Below are 14,071 nucleotides of genomic sequence, written 5' to 3' on the forward strand. Positions count from 1 at the left end.
GCTTAGAAATTATTCTCTATATGGGGATATAGTAAATATTAGACAGACATAGAGAGAAATGCCCATAAAACCTATAAAACCCATTAAGCTTCACATGATCTTAGAGGTCTGTTGTGTCTTGGTGACAGAAGTAAAGTATAGTACATTATACTGAATGCAAAAAACAGTCTGATCCAACCGAAAACACTTTCACTTTTAATATTCTCCACGTTTTATACACACAGTGTACTTAAATCTAAACTATTACTCTAGTAAATCTTTTTGTAGCTCCTTTGTCATCTCCTTAAATTCACCAGCTACGTTTCTGGATAAAAGGAGCTCTTTACAAAGTTTGTTTTCCCTTTTCCTAGCTACATGTTATTTCCTTTCTCTAGAAAATGTGTCGCTGTTATGCCAGAAGGAAAAATAAATTGAATCGGCAAAGTGCAATTTCACTTTTTTTCAGCAAAGTAAAGTGAAAAAACCTTTTTTAAAATGAAGTGAATGATTATGTTGCTTCAGCAGAGAGCTGGAATGTGTTTTCCTCTCATAACACCACTTAGAAGCGATGGAAGTTGTGGTTGACCAAGTTATTCCTTTGACTCATGGCTGTTGCCATTGATTAAGCCAAAGAAAACTTGCTTAAACAGCCTATGAATTGTATGAACTTCATACGAGTGTGTACAAACCTGAAGAAATGTGCATTCACGGAATTGTGGTGCTCATACCTCTCTCTATACAATGTGGCCTTTTTAATGTTCTGTGACTTACAAACATTACCAGATGGAGTTTCTTGGATTTGTGTTTAAATAAAATTTAGATAATTTTTGTGCTTCTATGTTACTTATTTTTAACAGTTGCTTTTCTTTTTTATAAGCTAAAGAGCTCTATTAATCAACACTGTGTGTCAGTTTAGATAGCTTATACAGTAGCTCTTGAAAATGTTTAATATTACTGTAAAGAGTACAGGAAAATCCTATATGTTGTTTTCTCCATCATTAATTATTATTTCTAAATGCCATATGAGATAAATGATTCTGATAATTTTTCAGTTCTGTCACAGTAACATTAAATTGAAGCTCTACAAAAACTGTTACAAGTCTTTTGAAGATTTTATCCATTGTAGTTCATTGTAGTACTTTAATATATAATAGACTATACAGTATATTTGTTGTTTGTTTTAGGATTTATTATGTTATTCCCTAAAAAGTTTTCTCAATTTCCATGCAACAGCAACTTTCTTTAAATTCTAAATCTTATTTTTTAAACTACATTCAGTAAGAATATTGAGTTAATCCATAGACTAAGCACATAGATATTGATAGGAGGTGTGCATTCAGTCAGAAGAAAGTGAGCATTTAAAAAACCTAAAAGTATTTTTCAGACCATTTTCTATTTCCCAGTCTTCTTTTTGAAACTTAATTAAACTTAATTAGGACGGTTACAACACACCTACAGCTACAAACCTAATAAAACTGATAAGCAAATCTGTTATGAATTATTTAACAGCAAGGGATAGGTCTGACTCTTAAAAAAAACGTCTGACATTCTCTGCTGAGTAGGTTATTATTTTTTATCACATTTTAAGGTAGCAATAAAATATTTGATATAATATAAATTTAAATAAGGTTTGTAGTTAATTAGTTTTGCTGAACCAAGCTGGCTAAAGTTGCAAAATAAATTAGGTTATGTTAATAATCTGCTTGCTTAATTTTGAAAAGCCCAGTCTGCCTGTAATGTATTCATTTATCCTTTTTCCTCTAAATACAGTTTTTTCTCTTAACAAGCATTTTAGTAACAAGGAACATTATTTATCATGTTCACTGACAATATCAATCACTGATTGTGAATAGTGTACTTGTTTTAATACAAGATAATTTAATTGAAGTGTGGGTCTGTTAAAAGCTGGTTTGTTCTTATTTAATTCTATTTGAAATTCTATTCTGCTTATCTCTATAGGTCTATACTTCTCAGAAAGTATTTAAGTTTCACATAGAGTATTCATTTTAAATTGCCATTTCAATTGTAGGCAGTAGTCAATTCATGCGACTGGGATTAGATGTGGCTCAGTTTGGTGAACACATTAAAAAAATAAGTAATAGGTTTATTCCATGCTGAAAAAAAGAAGAAAGAGAACACAACGTTTCGGCCGTGGAGCCTTCTTCAGGTGTGAACACCTTCGACACCTGAAGAAGGCTCCACGGCCGAAACGTTGTGTTCTCTTTCTTCTTTTTTTCAGCATGGAATAAACCTATTACTTGTTCCTTTGCAGCCTACGCATGCTGACGCAGCTACCCACCTAAACATTAAAAAAATGGTTACTGCTCTGGATCCCAGAGAAGAGCAAGCAGATGCTGTGTATTTCCAGGTTCTTCAGCTCTCGGCTTGGAGATATATGGTTCAAGACATTTTTCTAGGTAACCATTACGTTATCAAATTCTAAAGACCCAGAACTTTTCAACAGTTAAACAAGTGTTTTTTTTTTAATTAAGGACTTTCAAGATTATTTGGAACAAAAGTTGGAATACCTTTGAGCCCCCAAGGACAGAGCTGAACAAACTGTGTGCATAGCTGTTCACTGATCAATAATCTAGAAGTGTTACTCATTTTTAAATAAACAGGCACCTGTGGCTGGAAGGTTGCCGGTTCGTAACCTGCGGCCGGCAGAGGAATCCTACTCCATTGGGCCCCTGAGCAAGGCCCTTAACCCCAGCTGCTCCAGGGGTGCTGTATAAATGGCTGACCCTGCGTTCTGGCCCCAAGCTTCTCTCTCCCCATCTGTGTGCCTGGGTGTCTCATGGAGAGCAAGCTGGGGTATGCGAAAAGACAAATTCCTAATACGAGAAATTGTATAGGGCTAATAAAGTGATCTTGTTTAGGGTAACTTGTAAGGATAACTCGACTGAGGCTCCCTAGGAACAGCCAGGGCTGCCTGTACCATGTGTGACAGAACTGATTCTTCTTAGTCTTGAATATGAGGAGACCCAAAGGTAACCAGCACACTTCTCCAGAGTATACAGTGAAACATGAGTGGAAGCCACATGAATATAATGGCTACTATCCACCTAGCTATGGATCAATAAACTACTGTCTAGGACGCGGGCTAGGCTGGAGAAAGAGCCTTTCTCATTTGTAACTATTCTTATGTTCTTACGTTAATGTGATACCACTGTATCGTTGACTCAGGGCCATGACTGTATACAGTGCCCTTCAAAGGTACTGTGACAGCAAAGTCCAAAATGTTATTTATGCTTTACTGTATAGGAATGTGTATTTGTGATTGAGATCCGAATATGGGTGATATAATACATATTTCATTTTTTGCTAAGTCCAAGCCAGATATGATCATATTCTGTCTGATCAAAATCATACTCGTGCTCAATTGTGATTTCAAGCGACCATATGAATTGGGACAAAAGTGCACTTTAAAGTTGCAGGTGCAAATGTCAGTATTTGGTTGCATACGCCTTCGAGGCAATAACTGCCTAAAGTCTGTGACCCATTCAACTCATCAATCTCTTTGTCCACTCACTTGAGATGCTTTGCCAAGCCTTTGCTGCCTCCACTTCCAGTAACAATTTTGTGGTACAGAAAAAAAATCTTTACACCCATCTAAGAAACACAAAAAGTCATACAGTTTAGATTGCTAATGAGCTAGTACTGTCATTACCATTTTTTGTTTATAAACCAAGGATACTAAGAAGTATTTTCTGTTAAACAATAATCAAACGGACTTCCTTTGGGGCATCAATGGCAGAAGCCAGCTTCCCTCTCACTCAGTCTCAGTGGCTGCACTTCTAATACCTCTCTTAATAAATGCTCTCTGCATGATCTTTCTGATCTGAAGGCTTACGTTTCTTCAGTTGTCAAGTCTGATTTCTGTCACCTTTGAATCCTCACCTACCTCTCAGCAGCAGTTGCTAAAATCCATTTCCATGCCTTGTTTTCCCACATCTTGACTTGTGTAATAATGCTCTCTTAGCATATTTTGCCCTCATGGTCTATTCAGAGAATAAGGCTTGCTCAGTACATTATGAAAGTAGCTTAATAGTAATGGTAATTAGTACGTATTGTTTTGATTCTGTTTTTTATTCTCTTTTTTCATTTATGCTGGCTTTCAGCTACAATTTGCTTTCAGTGCAAAATCCTCTTCCTTTTCTATACATTCATATAAGGCCTTACAGGAGCAGACCCTTGTTATCTCTCTGACCTAGTGGCCTCTAACATGCTAAAGCAACAGTGAAGATCAACAACTTAAGACTCCCGGCTTTGCCAGTCATCCAGTGCTCTGCTGGAGTTGTGGAAACTGCATCGGTACCACATTTTCCACAGATGGGAACAGTACATCTATGGTTAATTAAGAATGCTACTGTTGCAGGCTTCATTATTATAATGAACATGTTACTGGTATATTACTATCTTTGGGTTGATGTCAGAGCAAAGGGTTTGTTATACATTTTGATGTTTACTTCTGGTTTAATGTGTTTGATGCTTTGGATGTGCGGTTTAGACGTTCAGTGCTCAGGTGTTCAGCTTGTATTTGATAGCAATGCTGTGACTGGGATCAAAAAGAACCATGTATGTATGTCTATTGTTTTGGAGTTCAGAAGGAGAGAGTGTAGTACAGTAAGTGTCAAAAAAGAGATCAGGCAACAGGAATGACTCTCTGGGGTTACGAAGAGCACATAAACCTGCCTTGTGTCACCTGGCAGTCTTTTAGCATGCTGGGTTTAATGTTTATTTGAGATCTTACAGAAATAACTGGTAATATTAGAAAAAACGAAAGATTCCTATGCTCTAATTTGGAAAAAAAAGACATAAATCTACATTTCCTTTTCTCCCCATATGTTTTCTGGGCGTATGGGAACTACAGCCGGAATAATTATACCATGGGAAAATCAAGTTTGATTTTCAAACGTGAGACCTATGTCTTGCTTAACAGATAAATAGCACTTTCTAGTAAACAAATATCAGCAAGGCTCCACTTAGTGGCCTGCTGAGCTTGGCATTTGAGAATGGAATACCTATATTGATATACAGGACTTCTCAAGAGAAATATAAAATAATAATACCAACTATGTTGTTAATAATACATGAAAGCATTTAGATTATTGTCTCATATTCACACTGAAACTGGAAAACGCTGAGACTTGTATGTGTATGCAGCTGCTGCTCAGTGTATGTTGAACATTCCTTTGATTTTTATGACTGAATAATTAAGTCCTCCTGTGGTGAGCTACATATGGAAAGCTCAGTCTGAGGGTTAATAGTGGAACAATACATTTCAGCTTTTACTATTTAAATGCAAAGTCTGTGCCAAGCTAATAAAAAACATGACCAAAGTGTACTGTGTGCAGGAGAATCAGCAACATAGTCAACAAGGAAACCTTGAAGGAATTCACATTCCTCCCATGGCAGAAAGTGGAATGTGCCTGTGATATAAAGACAATCTGTCTGTCCATCTGTCTGTCTTGAATTTGCCATTCAGACGTTACAGTACTTTAAATTACTGCAGAAGCTTACAGAAGTCAATGATCAAACCACAGAAACATTGAATAAATGTGCTGTATACTGTACAACACTATGGGAGGCTTATTTGAGTTTTGTTCTTTGGACGAACTGTAAAATGCATGTAATATAATTTTCCTGTCAAATGAATGCCTGACTCAGTGATGTGGGACTTGGAGATAAAAATATTTTGAGTGTCATGAAAGGGGTTCATCACTGCAACATAGGGTGATTGTTGAATGCTGTCTTCATTTTGTGCTTACATTGTTTTTAGTGTGAAGTATTCTGTGAAGTTTGCTTTAAAAAAAATTTGTTTATACATGTCTCTCAGAAGAAAGACTGTCTGTTAGAAGGCAGACATTTAATCAGACATTTTGTGCTCCTTGTATCACCATCTCCTGGTTGCAGAGAGTCATTGCAGTTGTGTGTTTTTAAGATGAATTGGACAGATTTAAACAGGGCGACATGGAAAATCTACTTTTCAAAACTTGTCTTGTTTTCAACTGAATCTTTAATTGCTGCTGTATTGTACTGTATCTAATTTACTTCAGAAAACTTCATTTTATTATTATATAAAAAACATGCATTAAAATGTAGAATAATAGAATAATAATTTGTGGTTGAAATTAAACAAAACTACAAAACGTATAATGTGGAAATATTTAAATATTGTGCAGGAAATACTTAAGAACGGTCTATCCTTCCGCACTCCTTTTAACAGAGCATGAGAGCTGCTTTCATCACCACCTTCTATTATATTTCTGTACCCAATTATCACTGACACGTAAAAAACTATTTTAAAATCATAATGTTCTGAATAGATGCTTTTTTTTACCATCTATGGTTTAAGCTGTAAGGTAAAATACAAAAACAAATGGTAAAATACATTGTCCTTTTAATTTTTAATTTCAACTAACTGTCATGTATTCAATTTCATTTTTTTTAAAAGACTTTATTCAATTTAAATGTTCATTTTTTAAAAGTATTTTACAAAGTTAATTTATTTGTTGATAAAGCAAAACAATCGTCCACAAAAAGTATCCAAAATTATTAGAAATCAAATGTTTGGTTCCTGTTTTTTCCTCCAAAACATTATTTTTATTGATTTTTACATGCTTTCCTGTAACATATATATATATCTAACACATGTATTCTATATACTGTACATACATATTTCATGTGTTATCTAATGTTTCTTACACTATTTTTACATAAAAATATTAGATAATTATAATACACTGAACACTAAAATACAATATTACACAAAATAAATCACATGTGCACATAGATTAACATCAGTATTAAAACTAAGTACAAGTGTATTTAATAAATTTTAATATATTATCTTATTAAACCTTTGCTGTCTTCAGCATTTAGGGTTATATCAGTTTAAAACTAAACATCCTGGAAAGTTAATTAATTAAGGGATCCTTTTTAATAAGAAAATATGGTAAAGATTGTAACATTGGCAGCAACTAGTAGATTTTGTATTCTTAAATCTTGTGCCGTTTCAAATGTAGCGCATCTTCAATAGTATGGTTCATAATATGATATTCCAAGGCAGATTAGCCTCACATACAGTACATCTTTTACAGGATATGACAATGACTTTATAAATGTCTTGACAGTCTTGAACATGATTGTGTTCTACTGATCTGTTCAACTAATCAATCAGTTGATCAGAGTATTCAAACCATTTTTTTGTATGTCTGATTTGCACAGATAAAAGTACTGTAACCTGAGCCAAAGTAAAATCTGCTTCCCTGGCAAACTCCCATTGTGTATTTTAGTGACAGGTGCATTCAACTTATTTTTTCAATCTGATATCTGCATAGCAGCTGCATGGCAGTGTTGGCAGTGCTGCACCACAGATGTTGGATCCCAGGTTTGATCCTGGACTTGGAACCTTCTATGTGGCATTTGTACGTTCTTCCTGTGTTTGTGTAGGTTTTTCTCTGTGTGCTCCGGTTTCCTATCACCTTTCTACAACTATGCTGGCTGGGTTAATTGGTGTCTGTCCATTGTCCCCTCGTACATGTGTGTAATGGACAGCTGTGTAGACCCACCGCGTGCCATGTGTTTGGTAGGCTAGGCTCCAGCTGGCCATGTCCTCCATTTAAATGAAGAGGCTAGGGTTAATCTAGGCAAAGTTCATCTTTTACTCCAGCCCATTTGATCAAAAAACAGAATTCCAGGAAGTCAATTCCCATGTTCCACTGAAGAGTCTGTTTTTGTTCCAGCTGGAGGGGCTTGAATGCCTCTAAACTGTTACAAGCTCCATGCTTTAACCTTGGAAGGCATATCAAAGTGAGGTGTGGCATTGATGACCAATATACAAGAGAGCCTTCAAGGTCAGGCCTAACACTACAGCAAACAAAACTATGGACACATTTTTCAAGGTGGGATGCAAATGCCCACTGGGGCAGATTCACTCTTTGTGCCCTCATTAAGTTTCTTAACTGATTCAGTGTGTGCACATGGGTGAACATTCACCTGGGAAATTACTTTCCTGAGAGCATGACTTCAATTAGTCTGCACCAGAAAGCCTGGCCTTGCCAAGTTTATCAGCTCATGCCAGAGATGAAAGCAGAGAAATATTGTTATGTTAGCTGGGCAATATCACTGCAGTCCAATGTACATAGGGCTCTTTGTTCACAGAGATTGTTTGGTCTTTAGCAAACTGATTAGTACAAGAAATACTCAAGCATCTTAAGAGCATGTGATTCTTTCTCACTCTTTTGTTAGAGTTAAAAGTCAAAAGGCTTTGTGTGGCTTTGAACTTTCAAACCTTACTTTTTGTAATTTAAGAAGCTTTTCTGTCTCAATTGTTTTTTTTTCTGTAACAAATTATCAGCAGGCGGCTTGGCTGCCAACTCCAATACATCTCTCAACAGGCAAATGGTCACATGGTCATACACTGCAGCCTGTCATTGGCAGAGAGGTGTTTCCATGGCAATGCAGCTGGGTATGCCTTCATGGGAAAATGTAAACAGTGACTGAGCACGGAGGATTTATGTGAATTGTTTTCTAATCTTGTTATTTCAGTTTTCCATGCTATAACCACTGAAGGCTATGCTGAAATCTACTGTTGAGTAGAAAAGTATGTGTATTTTAAAACATGTTTCATATTATAAAGACTAGCTTCTATCTATTACAACCTAAAATCACAGATTGAATATTTTATGGTAATTAGTGCAAAGAAATTAAAACTTTATGTGCCAAAGTTTTCTCTTTTTTCATGGTCAGTGAAAGACCTGGGCAGTGCTCCAAGATTCTGCCACGCTAATAATTTGTCTTACATCTGCACTTGCAAGTCAGAAGTGACCTTGGATTACTAATGTCATCAGATTAATGCTTATTAATTTAATACTCAAGGAATGGCTTTAGGCAAAGAAGTGTACTGTGATTTGAATGAACACTGCTTAGAATTATTCTTCATGTGAACTTCAGTTAGTATATTTGTGTTTGTGGGTTTTTATGCAGTTTCTCAAAAGAAAAAAAAACTTTATTTATTAAATTTAATGATGTGCAAAGGATTATATAGTGTATACCCCTCTATAAAGTGTTGTATTTACTGATGCATTGTGAAAATGATCATGTTAAATTGGATGTCAACTACATTTTTATGTAAACATACTGTACAAGTATATATTCTTAATTATTACTTTTTTTATTTATATATCTTTCCTTACTGCAAAGTCTTATTGGCTCTTTGGCTAAAATCAAGTGAAGTAAAAGCCCTCTTTCTTGTGTTGGCTTAGAAAACTTACTTGGAAAGGTGATTACAGTAGATGGCTAATGGTATTGTGTTGATGAAAGTAGTTTATATACAGTAATCTGGACTTTCCCAATACTTTAGTTCATTCTTCTCACATTTTCTGTCTTGATTGATTCCCTTACAGTTTCATCCAACACTGTGCTAACTATACTAGCAGCATAACATAGTGTTTAAATTAGTGAGGAAATGGGATGAGAACAAAAATTAAGGTAACACAACTTTTAGAGCCCTGTTTGTGTAGTTATTCATACATGTTTGGCAAGTCCCTTTTGTTAGAGTGCTAATTCTGTGGAAATGAACCAAATGCAAAAAGAATTAAATGGAAATGAGAAATTGCAAAAGAAAATCATATTATTCAATTATCAAAAGAACACAGGATATGTTATAAATGAAAGGAGGCCATTTATCCCATATGGTACTCAATATTATTGCTCTGGCTCTGGCATAATAACATCCTGGCATAGGTGTTCCTCTTGGTGTGAACGGCCAGTGAGACAGCATCGTCCACTGACCTATTATTCCTATAAGCAAATTTCAGGGGGTCCAGTGTGTCGGGACAATATTGTTGATGTGTCCCATCACCATTTTTCTCTGCACTTCATGACTACTGAGGTGAGTGCCACCAGGCGGTAGTCATTCAGACAAGAGTAAGGATAAGGGGAAAGATGCCCAGATTGGGGTGGTGCAATTAGTGGAGTACCAGAGGGTATGTATCAGGATTACTGGTCTCAAAGTGCCACCCAGACATCAAGGACACAGCAATTGATCACTAGATCTTGGAAGACCTTCTACAATTGTTCGGAGGCCAAATGTGTGGCTTGAGGGCAGTGAAAAATGTCTTTGATTGCACAAACCCAAGGAATGATGTTCTGCTAAGGGTAAAGACCCAGGAGAATATTCGCAAAGGTGTTTGCTCAGTGCCATAAATTCTTGCAGGTGCCTGCCTACCTGGTGAACTTTTTTTCCATGTAGGCAGAAGTGTGTGTCCAGATATTCAAGGTTTTTCACTGATAGAGGGGGGGTCAAAGGTTCCAACTCTGGAGGAAATGGGATGCTTGTAGTTGATGTTAGTGCTGTAACTTTAAAAGGGGCAGGGAAGCCAGCTATTGATTACTTTTGCAAGTTACCCATCTGAACAGCCATGGTCTGTGGCATTAGGTTAGTGTTCCTTTTACCATTTAGGGCCTCAATCTCTAGTAAGGGCTAGAAGATATACTGTACCAGACAGCTTGATCTGGGCGGGAGCAGGGGCAGGTGTATCCAAACTAGAAAGATTGAAGGGGTGCCCAGAAGAGCAGGAGAGCCTGCAGCAATGCACCCATTAATTGCTGGGATCATCATTGATTGATCCTATGTCGGAAGGAAACACAGAGGACGCAAAAAGTATTGAACTCAATCTTATCACCAGCATGCTCTGAGCTCCCAGTATATGACATAAGTGTAATGGCTAACTTTCAGGTGGAGATGTGAAACCCCATACAACAGTACATACAACAAGAGCTGTAATATTTGCAGTGAACAGGCAAATCACTGCTTTCTTCAAAATAACTGCCACTCTTCTGTAATATGTGCCCTTTGTATAATGTTGACCTCTGACTTGCCTTTCCTTTTTTTGAGGAACTCCAAAGGGGAAATGTCAGAGGGTAGACAGAGGGCAGCAATAATGAAATCTATAAGGAACTCTCCTTTGCTTTTCTCTTAGACCTCTTTATATCCTTCAGAGAGAAAACTGGCTTAGGAACATGCTTTGTATGTTTAATTTAATGCTGCTTTTTGAGGGTCTTCCAGGGCCCTCGTATATGCTAAACAACCAACCAAAGGCCATCAAGGCACATGGAGAGGTACGTGAATGCTGTTTGCATATAGTATGGGGTCCCTGGGCATGACAAAAGAAGGGTATGTGAAAGGACAGGTTTCAGGGAGTAAATGGAGTCATGGCCCATGGGAGGCAGCACACAATGGTTTGGACTATCAGATGGTCAAGAAATACAGTTGTTGTTTTTCTCAAAAATAAACATGCGCTCATTCTATCTCCTTTAATTAGAATGATGAAATCCTTTCGGTAACAAAACAAAACAAATCAGATCAGAAAAACAAAAATCTAACTCCTTATTAGACTCCTAGTTACACATTTTATGCAGTAAACTTTTCTCTCACTAGCAATTATGCTTCCTGAACTCAAAACATTCAAACCTAAACAGATGTTGAAATACAGATTCTTTACTCACATAGCTTTCCCACTGGTCTTTTTCTCTAAAGAGACACCACTGCTCTGTTTCCATTGTCCAATTAATTGTTTTCATATAGGCTGTCAATCACCATTCTTGATTTCTGATTCCTGGGCCAAAATAGGTGCTCCCTACAGAACCCCCCCCAGGGACATCTCTACTGCTTAGACCAGTCAGCAATGTAGATTCCTTCACAGGGATGCAATGCATTGTGGGTGGACACTTCTCAGCATGGAGACATTGCTATTCACTGTAGCATGGAGCACTATGGTGGGAGAGCACAGGTAGCACCGGTATGAATGGGACACGGAGCAGAAGTGTTGGGAAAACAGCAGCCCATCACTGTGAAACCTGCTGCTACTTCTCTCCTTATACATCTAGGAGCTTTCTTTTAAAAACCTTGAGGATAAAATAGCCAAGAAGGAGGAAAATAGCGATGCAAGACCCAAGACCCAACAGACTCCTCAAAAACAAAACAAGTTTGTTTAGAAAAGAGGGGAGCTGTGCAACTGCCAAAGGCATGTCATCCTGGAGAAGTGAACAAGGCTTGAATAGATGTCAAATTAAAGCAAGAAGGCAACAGGAAAGAGAGGGAAAGTCCTAACCATTTTGGATGAAAAAGATCTCATTGGGAATACTTGGTGTTAGAAACAAAAACATGGGTAAAAATAATAAAGTAAAAAGCAATACCTTAAATAAAACGTTCAGTCTTCCAACCTGTAGGTGGCAATATTCCATTAGCTGGTTCAGCAAAATTGAAGGGAGAAATGTGTTTTTTCATTGCCCCTTTTTAGAGAGCAAGTATTGCTCTTCCACAATGCCATATGCCCCCCAGTTACTGAACATGCTGGCTATGTCCCAAAATCCACACTTGAGATCTCATGGCCTTTATATCTCTGCCCCCATGAGGGTTTGCAAGGGCTTAGGGTGTCCCATTTCTAATTTGTGTTTCACAGAGGTGCTCATGAGCGCCCCCCTTCTTACAAGTCTGCATCGGACCAGACTTCACTGAAGAGTATTACCCCAAATTCCTTGCAGAATTGTGACGTTTCATGTTCTAACCTGTCATAGAGGAGTGAAGTTGACATGGAGAAAAAATATTCAAGTATAAGTCAGATTTTACAGTTTTAAAAAACAATATTTCATAAGGCTTCTTTAGATTCATATGTATCCTAAGTACGAAGTTCTGACATAAAGCTATTATTTTGTTAACTAACATTTTAACTGATGAATATTCATTTAACTATGGTGTATTTTATACTTGGAAAGGTCAAGTAGTAGTATAAAGCTTTGAACACAAGAAGGGATTTAGTGCCATTACCAAGTTTACCTTAGTAAGACTGTGAGCCATAATGAATGAGTGGTGTCATGTACTATGGGGCATGCCAGTACCCTTTTTATAATGGTGAACCTCGAATGTTTGCAGAATGCTTGTAGGTGTTTCTTTGCTCGTTCTGCCTGCGTTACTTGGTAATAATATAACAATATACTGTTTCACTAGTAAGAATAATAAATGTGCTTGGTTTCACCAAAAGTGAGATTTTCTTTGATGTATTCTTGTTGTTATTTAAATAACTGTACCTGTGTAATTTAAATAATACTTTAGGTAAACTGTGTTATTTAATTAATAAGAGTGTTTATAATCACTGTTTGTCCTGATTTAGGGACAACTTAAAACATCATACGGGAACTAGAGCTGTATTACATTGCAATATAGTTTGTCTTATTTGTATTTTTTCCATGGTGTCTTTGGGTGTGCTAGCTCACAGCATGTCAAATACAGAGCTACATTTATTGCTTGACTGCGCCTCTCAGTATTGCATGATTTCACCACAAAACAGTAATTGCATCTCTGCAAATGCCAGAATTCTGAGCCACCTATCTATTTAAAGCCTCAAAAAAATGTGTCTATAGCAGCTAATTAATAAATAATTAATTATTGCTATTCTGCTGAAAAAACTTCATGCAGTAAGTGTAAGAATTTCTAAAATAATTTTTACATGTCTAAAAGAAAATATTTGCAGAGCATATGTATATTCACAAAAGAGTGTGAAAAAGTAATGGCATTCCAAATTATATTAGAGTCTTCAATTATCAACCTTACTATAAGTAGAGACAGTAACATACTGAGTTTACTGTAGATGAAGGAATATGGCATTCAGACTTCTCCATACAGTATAAAGGGTTCTAGGAATATCCTTCAAAAAGGAATAAAAGAGAATTAATGTGATATTTCTGTAGAAAATGGGTTCGTGGTGAGAAAATCTGTTGAAAAACTGTTTTTCTGCTTGCAGCTAGCAAAGATGATATTGCGCAACATGAAAGATTTTCAGAATAAATATCGCAGAATGAAAAGAAAGTTAACAAATCACAGCTGTCAACAGAAAAAGGGAATTTAAGAAAGTATGAAGAATCTCACACACTGTACAGAAAAAGAACATATTAAAAAGCAGCGCTGGCACGAATGGTTGAATATAACATCAGAAAGGTTTGAAAACTTCACAGTAAACAATAAGCATTACCCACACAGAGAAGAAAATGCAGTTCAAGCTGACAGCCAATTTCTCACTCACGAATA

The sequence above is a fragment of the Atractosteus spatula genome, chromosome 1, assembly GCF_055471065.1.
Source record: "Atractosteus spatula isolate fAtrSpa1 chromosome 1, fAtrSpa1.hap1, whole genome shotgun sequence".
NCBI lineage: Eukaryota > Metazoa > Chordata > Actinopteri > Semionotiformes > Lepisosteidae > Atractosteus > Atractosteus spatula.